This window comes from Stomoxys calcitrans, chromosome 5 (assembly GCF_963082655.1).
Source record: "Stomoxys calcitrans chromosome 5, idStoCalc2.1, whole genome shotgun sequence".
Taxonomy (NCBI): Eukaryota; Metazoa; Arthropoda; class Insecta; order Diptera; family Muscidae; genus Stomoxys; species Stomoxys calcitrans.
Window position 1 is genome coordinate 50,024,727 of NC_081556.1, and position 7,834 is coordinate 50,032,560.

General features: G+C 39.6%; 1 long non-coding RNA gene across 1 annotated transcript; it reads left to right on the forward strand.

The window, feature by feature from the left end:
* Positions 1 to 502: 502 nt before the first annotated feature.
* On the forward strand, positions 503 to 5,676 carry LOC106095734 (uncharacterized). The gene is made up of 2 exons (XR_001222780.2): positions 503 to 685; positions 5,402 to 5,676. It is a non-coding gene; the product is annotated as an uncharacterized LOC106095734 (long non-coding RNA).
* The last annotated feature ends 2,158 nt before the right edge of the window (positions 5,677 to 7,834 follow it).

Sequence of the window (7,834 nt, forward strand, 5' to 3'; positions counted from 1 at the left end):
AGAATGAATTATACCACTATGTATCAGTTTGTTAAAAAAGACGATTAAATTTCAAATCAGTTATTGATTTCCAAATATTTTTGCAGCAAATTGAAATTTCTTTTCGTACCATCATACTATGAATTATTATTTATGGCGTTCTGCAGGTAATAAACACAAATATAACGTCAAATAGGACAACTTAAATGGGCAATGACAAATAATTATGATACCCAATGTGACACAATTCAATAATGCCTTGTCATTTTTGACAGTCGTGGTGTTGGGTATGGTGGGGCTCGCTCGATAAGAAGACATGTTTGATGTTATTAAACTTTGGTTGTTCATAAATAGTTTAAAGTATTGTTAATAAATGTTAACAGATAGTTTTTTTTTTTTTGGAAGGCAGTGAGCAAAGAATCAAAAGCACACTTTAAATGTCAAATATTTGTCAAAGACTTATTTGAACAACAACCGTCGAAAGAGATAACATGTGTTTAACACACTTTTTCTCTGTGCAAATAATAGGATGTCGATTTTCTTTATCAATTTTTGTTTGTTAATTGAAACGTTAAAATAAAAAATCAAATATTTGTTATCGCTGATAGTTTGAAAAGCCCATCAAAAATTAGATATGTTGCCCCAGTTAATTCAGATTGTCAGTTATTCAAATATTCGATTATGTTTGAATAAACGGTAATGAAAAGTAAGTCCAGAAAATTTTCGTATTAAATGAAATGACACGTTGAACAATGACATATCTCAAATTTGTATCAAGTAAAATCTTTTGAAATAACTTAAGAAAAAGATTAAAAGAAAACAATGACTGGTACATTTGGACAAGTTGGATCCGTTGATTTAGCTGCCATATTACAAGACAAAAGCTGTGGATTTGTGTTTAGCCCGAAACAAAGGCATATTGTCCTTAGATTTACAACGATGGACAATAAGCTAGCCGCAATCCGCATGAACTCCAAATTTTTCTCGTTAACGACCACGCCTCTTCGGAAGACAAGGGCTAACAGACCAAAGGGAACAAATAAACATTGCTTTGCGCATAACATAAAACCTGTGGGAGTAGATTTTTATGGTAACAAATAAAAAGGCTTTAAGTTCGGCTGGGCCGAAATTTGGATATCCACCACCTCGGGTATATATGTAAACCACCTTTCATCATAGTCCGGTGAAAAATGTACAATTTGTGCACCCATGGTAGCTATACCAAAAACTGATCCGATTTGGACCAAATTCGACACGGACATTGAGTGGTCAAATAAGTACAAGACACTGTTCAATTTTGTAGAACAAAATATTGGTCTTATCCAAATATAGACCGATCTGAATCATATACGACACGTATGTGTCAAATTTCACCTAAGTCGGATAATAAATGTGCCTTTCATGGGCCCAAAACCTTAAATCGAGAGATCGGTCTATATGGCAGCTATATATAACTCTACACCGATCTGGACCAAATTGAAAAGGGAAGTTGAAGGGCCTAACACAACTTACTGTCCCAAATTTCGGCGAAATCGGACAATAAACGCTCCTTTTATGATCCCAAGACCTTAAATCGAGAGATCGGTCTATATGTCAGCTATAACCAAGCCTGGACCGATCCGTGCCATATTGCAGAGGGATGTTGAAGGGCCTAACTTAACTCACTATCCCAAATTTCGGTGACATCGGAAAATAAATGCTGTGCTCTGTCCCAAATTTCGGCGAAATCGGACATTAAATGCTCTTTTTGCGGCTCCAAAACCATAAATCGAGCGATCGGTCTATATGGCAGCTATAACCAAATCTGAACCGATCTGGGACAATTTGCAAAATGATGTCGAAAGGCCTAACACAAGTCACTGTTCCAAATTTCGGCGACATCAGACAATAAATGCGCCTTTTATGGGCCCAAAACATTAAATCGGGAGATCGGTCAATATGGCAGCTATATCCAAATCTGGACCGATCTAGGCCATATTAAAGAAGAATGTCGAAGGGGCTAACACAACTCACTGTCTCAAATTTCGGCGACATCCCACAATAAATGCGCCTTTTATGGGCTCAAACCTTAAATCGAGAGATTGGTCTAAATGTCATCTATATTCAAATCTGAACCGATCTGGGCCAATTCGAAGAAGGATATCGAAAGGCCTAACACAAGTCACTTTCCCAAATTTCGGCGACATCGGACAGTAAAAGCCCCTTATGGGCCCAAAACTTTAAATCGAGAGATCGGTCTATATGGCAGCTAAAGGGTGATTTTTTTGAGGTTAGGATTTTCATGCATTAGTATTTGACAGATCACTTGGGATTTCAGACATGGTGTCAAAGAGAAAGATGCTCAGTATGCTTTGACATTTCATCATGAATAGACCTACTAACGAGCAACGCTTGCAAATCATTGAATTTTATTACCAAAATCAGTGTTCGGTTCGAAATGTGTTCATTCACCGTTCAGCGATGAGGCTCATTTCTGGTTGAATGGCTACGTAAATAAGCCAAATTGCCGCATTTGGAGTGAAGAGCAACCAGAAGCCGTTCAAGAACTGCCCATGCATCCCGAAAAATGCACTGTTTGGTGTGGTTTGTACGCTGGTGGAATCATTGGACCGTATTTTTTCAAAGATGCTGTTGGACGCAACGTTACGGTGAATGAACACATTTCGAACCGAACACTGATTTTGGTAATAAAATTCAATGATTTGCAAGCGTTGCTCGTTAGTAAGTCTATTCATGATGAAATGTCAAAGCATACTGAGCATCTTTCTCTTTGACACCATGTCTGAAATCCCACGTGATCTGTCAAATACTAATGCATGAAAATCCTAACCTCAAAAAAATCACCCTTTATATCGAAATCTGGACCGATTTGTGCCATCTTGTAGAAATATGTCGAGGGACTTAACTTAACTCAATGTCCCAAATTTCAGCAAAATCGGATAATAAATGTGGCTTTTATGGGCCTAAGACCCTAAATTGGCGGATCGGTCTATGTGGGGGCTATATCAAGATATAGTCCGATATAGCCCATCTTCGAACTTAACCTGCTTATGAACGAAAAAAGAATCTGTGCAAAATTTCAGCTTAATATTTCAATTTTTAAAGACTGTATCGTGATTTCAACAGACAGACGGACGGACATGGCTAGATCGTTTTGGATTTTTACGCTGATCAAGAATATATATACTTTGTATGGTCGGAAATGGATATTTCGATGTGTTGCAAACATAATGACAAAATGAATATACCCCCATACAAAGCCCCATAAAAAATTGTCTAAAGGCGTTAAATCGAACGATCTAGGCGGCCAATTGACCAGTCCCGAACGTGAAATAAAATTTTAACCGACTAGCCTCTCAATAAGTCCATTATTACGCGTGCTGTGTGGCATGTGGGCAAAAAAAAAGTTGGATATTATCTCACGAATGCGCTCACAATATACTGTTACATTACGATTCGTATCATCTTTGAAAAAGTACGGTCCAATGATGCCTCCAGCCCATAAACCACACTCATGGTTAAATTATAAACCAAACTGAAGATGTTTGATAGTGAAACAAAAACCGAAACGTGCGTGAGCTGTCTAAAACAGTGTTGCCAAAAATATAATAGCTAAAAAATCACCCTTAAGTAAGTAAGTATGTAAAGTAAGCTAGGATAGGTAAAAAACCTAATCCTATATCATCAGCTAGTGCAGTGACAGGAAAGTCAATGCAGTCTGAAGAATAGGGAGCGGACAATGAGAGCATCACCTACTCCCAAGATGCCCATTTACTGTGGGACCATTGATTGAGGTAATCCAGATAAACCTCCATCGGAGCGAGACTGCTACACACGCTCTGATGAATAAAATCAGCAAGGGCAAGATTCATAGTGCCTTAATTCATGTTCCATAGACGACGCGGAACAAAGTTTCTGGACTGTACCATATCAACTGCCAAATGTTCTATGCTAACACTGGTACTCGGCCGAGGATTTGAATTACATATTTTCCTCAGAGTTGTCAACGTCGATCGCAACAAAGGTGAGACAGGGAGACGGTGGAATATACTTGGTATCAATTTATCTGCCTTTCGACGTTGCAGCTGCAACGGCTGGTGAGAAAAGCAAAACAAACGGGACACGAGGTACAAATAGGGTGAGATGCGAACTCTCACCACATTTCGTGGGGTAATACCAACACTAATAGGCGGGGCAAAGTCCTGGCTGAGTTCTTAAATACTAACGACCTGTAACACTTAATTTTGGCAACACCGCTACCTTTTTTAATAGGATTAGGGTGGAGGTATCAAATGTGAACATTTAATCGATGAGGTTAAGGATTAGAGTGTCTCCATAGAACACTCTTTCTCTGACCATCGCTACATAAGGTTTAGAATAGCACGGCCAGCGCCGAATCCGATAAATTCCCGGAATAAGTTGAAAACCAACTGGACAAATTTCGGAAGACTACTCAGAAGAAGCCTTGGGCAAGATAATTTAGTTTGTCCAAGCATAGAAGACATTGACGAAAATGTCAACAGGATTACTATTGCACTGGTGGGGTCTTTTGAAGATAGTTGTCCTCTTCGGGAAAGGATATGAGCACGTCGTAATAAAGCGGAATTATATTGGGATGTGTATTACCCACAGCTCAAGGAATACAATAAGATTACCAAAGCGGCAAAAGTGCCTCCTGGAAGCTTTTTTGCGAACAGGTCGACAGCGTTAATGACGCCACCAAAATAAAAAAAAAAATCTCTCAAAAACCCATGCCAAAATTGAAACTTTAGTAGACGAAATGGGAGTGAGATCAAAGACAACGGAGGACGCATTTTTCACAGGATATGACGGGACTCACGAAGACACCTGAATCTTTGAATAATTACGTTGATCGAAGGTTTATAATAACGGCATTTATGGTGAAGGAATCCTTGAGGAGCTTCAAACCATTTAAGTCACGCGGACCTGATGGAATATTTCCGGCGTTACTACAGAAAGAGGCAGACTATCTGGCGCCTCACCTGGCCAATATTTTCACAGCGTGCCTGAGACTTGACTTGTTATACCACTCAATGTCTGTGCTGAAGTTGGTCCCAATCGAACCACATTTCTATATAGTTGCTATGGGGGCATACATTATGCATTCTTTAACGGATTATGACGAAAGGTGGTTTACCTCCAATGTTCGGCCCGGCCGAACTTAACGCCTTTTTACTTGTTTACTTATGGAGAAAGCCGATAGTTGCAAAGGTCCAACGTTTACTTCAGAATTTTGAGCCGTGGCATCAGACGGCAGTGTAAAATATTTTTGAAAAAAAGCCTAAAGTTCTTCGTTTACGATTGGGCGTATGTTAATTTCTATCACGGTCATACCAAAATGTAATGTATTTGGAATCCCAAGTCCTCCACTTCAAATTAACTTTTTCGGACTTATTTTCAGTGTTTTTGTCTGCTGAATGATACTTGCAACGGCTGGTTCATTAATTCGACATTCGTAAGCATTGTACCTATGGTGAGGTACCAATCGTTGGATATCAGTTAATGCAGAATAGTTGTGCTGTGGAACCTGTATACATGGCATAAGTGGGGTAATTCCTCTCTGAAGAACAATGGCTTTTTGTAGATGAACAGTGCCAATTTAGAACATTACAAAATACTTAGGGCAGTATCAATTGGATTCTATCAATAAATCTCACTTTGTCTATTTTCTATCTACACGTTGGATTCTTTAGCTCTGATAGTAGTATCTTCGAAAATACCTAAGTGCCCTGTCATCGCATTAAAATATTTGTCGCAGTGATTTTGAATATTCGTCTGAGGTCGCCCCATCATTCAGCCGCTGTTCACTTGCCAATGCCCGTGTTCTTTGGTGTTTGGCGAAGTGAGAAAAAGCCGAGGAGATGGAGGGGGAGCAGAAACGAAAAAGAAAGAGAAAATTTGGCCCATGCATTGATGCAATTTAAAATACAAATACTGGTCATTGATCTCAATTTTCTTTTATTTTCACTCAAATTGAAATTGAACAGAGTCGGTGGGTCGGACGGCAGCCAGTATCATCATCAGTGCTATACACAAACTCACACACGCACATACATACTATAATACATACGTTAGTTACTGTATGAGCTGATGACGCCTGTGCCCCAAAAAAACAAACGCTCCATGGTGCCGCCAGCTTCAGTACTTCAATTGGTTTTTTGAGGTGGCGGTTTTAGGTGGTGGTGCTGCTTCTGCTGCTTCTTTGTCTTCTTAGGGTTCCTATGATGTCTTAGTAAATCGACCTATTGTCAATCGTTGGACGACGTTTGATGTGTCAATTTAGACAATCGTCCTCTTGATTGTATTATTTGCCAATTTTTATTTATTTCTTGGCTACACTACCTAGCTACGCCGAGACTTTCGACATTCTCGGCGGCACTCGACTTGACTACACTCAGAGAAATAAAAGTCACTATGGATGGTGGTGATAGTGTAATTGAAAAGTCTACCTATGCCACCTATGACGCTGAACGCCTGGGTTCGAATCCTGGGGAGACCATCAGAAAAAAATTTTCAGCTGTAGTTTTCCCCTCCTTATGCTGGCAACATTTGTGAGGTACTATGCCATGTAAAACATCTCTCCAAAGAGGTGTCGTACTGCGGCACGCCGTTCCGACTCGGCTATAAAAAGGAGGCCCCTAATCATTGAGCTTAAACTTGAATGGAATATTCATGGGCAAAATTTGAATTTGTATACCTTCCACCATAGGATGGGGGTATACTAATTTCGTCATTCTGTTTGTAAAACCTCGAAATATGCGTCTGAGACTCCATAAAGTTTATATTTTCTTGGTCGTCATGTTATTTTAAGTCGATCTAGCCATATTCGTCCGTCCGTCCATCTGCCCATCCGTCCGCCTGTCTGTCAAAAGCACTCTAACTTTCAAAGTTAGAGTGTTTTGATATAGCTGCCATATAAACCGATATTGGGTCTTGAATTCTTGAGCCTCTAGCGGGCGCAATTCTCGTCCTATTTGACTGAAATTTTGCACGTAGTGTTTTGGTGTCATTTCCAACAACTGCGATAAGTATGGTTCGAATCGGTCCGTGTTTTGTTGTAGCTGCTATATAAACCGGTCTTGGGTCTTGATTTCTTGAGCCTCTAGAGGTCTAGAGGGCGCAATGTTTGTCCGATTTAACGTAGTGTTTTGGTTTCTTTTCCAATAACTGTGTTAAGTATGATTCAAATCGGTTCATAATCTGGTATAGCTGTCATATAAACCGATCTTGGGTCTTGACTTGTTGAGCCAATAGAGCGCGCAATTCTCATCTGATTTGGCTGAAATTTTGCATGAGGTGTTTTGCTATGACTTCCAATAACTGTTTTAAGTATGATTCAAATCGGTACATAACCTGATATAGCTGCCATATAAACCGATCTGGGATCCTGACTTCTTGAGCCTCTAGAGAGCGAAATTCTCGATTTTGCTTCTTGAGCTCCTACAACGCGCAATTTTTATCCGAATGAACTGAAATATTACACAATAGCATATTCTTATTCAATATTCTTTGTTATCCTAAAAAGAGATACTGCGCATAGAACTCCACAAGTGCGATCCATGGTGGAGGATATATAAGGTTTGACCCGGCCGAACTTAGCACGCTCTTACTTGTTTACCTATACCTAGTACTCATCAACAACTAGAGCTACATTCTAGGCTTTAAAGGACATTTTTAACGAATAGGAAAACTTATATCCTAAACCCTTCCCCAATATTACAGGACCAAGTTCCTGGATGGCCATCCCACCTCTCAAAACACCTTCCAAACCGGACTTATTAACCAACCAACCAAGGTATTTGAGAAAAGAGGACAAATTTGGTATCAACACTCC